The following is a 2,273-nucleotide window of genomic DNA, read 5'->3' on the forward strand; positions in this document are numbered from 1 at the left end:
AGAATAGAAGCTCCCGTAGACATCAAGTAGCATAATGAATTTTAAACAATTGGATAATGAACATGTTGCTCAAGCTTGGGAAAGGATGAAATCTTTGGTTAAAAATTTCCCAACCCATGGACTGACTACTTGGATGATCATCCAAACCTTCTATGCAGGACTAAATTTTTCTTCGCGGAATTTATTGGATTCAGCTGCTGGAGGTACCTTTATGTCCATCACTCTTGGTGAAGCAACAAAGCTCCTTGATAATATGATGGTTAATTACTCTGAATGGCACACGGAAAGAGATCCACAAGGTAAGAAGGTAAATTCTGTTGAAGAAACCTCTTCCTTGAGTGATAAGATTGATGCTATTATGTCTATGCTTGTGAATGATAGGACTAATGTTGATCCTAATAATGTTCCGTTAGCTTCATTGGTTGCCCAAGAAGAACATGTTGATGTAAACTTCATTAAAAATAATAATTTCAACAACAATGCTTATCGGAACAATTCTAGTAATAACTATAGGCCATATCCTTATAATAATGGTAACGGTTATGCTAATTCTTATGAGAATTCTTACGACAATAATAGGAATACACCCCTGGACTTGAAGCTATGCTTAAAGAATTTATTAGTACACAAACTGCCTTTAACAAATCCGTTGAGGAAAAGCTCAATAAAATTGATATTCTCGCTTCTAAGGTTGATAGTCTTGCCTCTGATGTTGATCTTTTGAAATTGAAAGTTATGCCTAATAGGGATATTGAAAATAAAATTGTTACTACAGCAAATGCCATCCAAGTTAGAATTAATGAGAATATAAGATTAATGGCTGAACTGCGTGCTAGGTGGGATAGAGAAGAAAATTAAAAACTAGCTAAAGAGAAAAATGTAGCTAAAGTTTGGACTATTACCACCACTAGTAATGCTAATGATTCACATGTTGCTGCACCTCCTACTATTAATGGTAAAATAATTGGTGTTGGCAATGTTTCTACTCCTAGTGCAAAGCGCGCAAAATTACCTGAAACTGCTAAAACTGCTGAAACTGCCTGTGATAAAACTACTGAATTTTTTTCCAACCTTGGGGATGATAATCCCATTGCTTTAGATTGTAATGAGTTAGATTTTGATGATTGCCACATCTCTGAAGTTATAAAGTTCTTACAAAAACTTGCTAAGAGTCCCAATGCTAGCGCTGTAAACTTGGCTTTCACAAAACATATTACAAATGCTCTCATAAAAGCTAGAGAAGAGAAACTAAAACTTGAAACTTCTATTCCTAGAAAGCTAGAGGATGGTTGGGAGCCCATCATTAAAATGAGGGTCAAAGATTTTGATTGTAATGCTTTATGTGATCTTGGTGCAAGTATTTCTGTTATGCCTAAGAAAGTCTATGATATGCTTGACTTGCCACCATTGAAAAACTGTTATCCGGATGTTAATCTCGCTGATAATGCTAAAAAGAAACCTTTGGGGAGAGTTGATAATGTTCATATTATGGTTAACAATAACCTTGTCCCCGTTGATTTTGTTGTCTTGGATATTGAATGCAATGCATCTTGCCCCATTATATTGGGAAGACCTTTTCTTCGAACCGTTGGTGCTACTATTGATATGAAGGAAGGTTATATTAAATATCAATTTCCTCTCAAGAAAGGTATGGAACACTTCCCTAGAAAGAGAATGAAGTTACCTTATGATTCTATTATTAGAACAAATTATGATGTTGATGCTTCATCTCTTGATGTTACTTGAGTTACACTTTCGCGCCTAGCTGAAAGGCGTTAAAGAAAAGCGCTTATGGGAGACAACCCATGTTTTTACTACAGTATTTTTGTTTTATATTTGAGTCTTGGAAGTTGTTTACTACTGTAGCAACCTCTCCTTATCTTAGTTTTATGTTTTGTTGTGCCAAGTAAAGTCTTTGATAGTAAAGTAAATACTAGATTTGGATTACTGCGCGAAACAGATTTCTTTACTGTCACGAATCTGGGTCTAATTCTCTGTAGGTAACTCAGAAAATTAAGCCAATTTACGTGAGTGATCCTCAGATATGTACGCAACTTTCATTCAATTTGGGAATTTTCATTTGAGCAAGTCTGGTGCCCTAATAAAATCTATCTTTACGGACTGTTCTGTTTTGACAGATTCTGCTTTTTATTTCGCATTGCCTCTTTTGCTATGTTGGATGAATTTCTTTGATCCATTAATGTCCAGTAGCTTTATGCAATGTCCAGAAGTGTTAAGAATGATTGTGTCACCTCTGAACATGTTAATTTTTA

Source organism: Lolium rigidum, chromosome 6 (assembly GCF_022539505.1).
Source record: "Lolium rigidum isolate FL_2022 chromosome 6, APGP_CSIRO_Lrig_0.1, whole genome shotgun sequence".
Classification (NCBI taxonomy): domain Eukaryota; kingdom Viridiplantae; phylum Streptophyta; class Magnoliopsida; order Poales; family Poaceae; genus Lolium; species Lolium rigidum.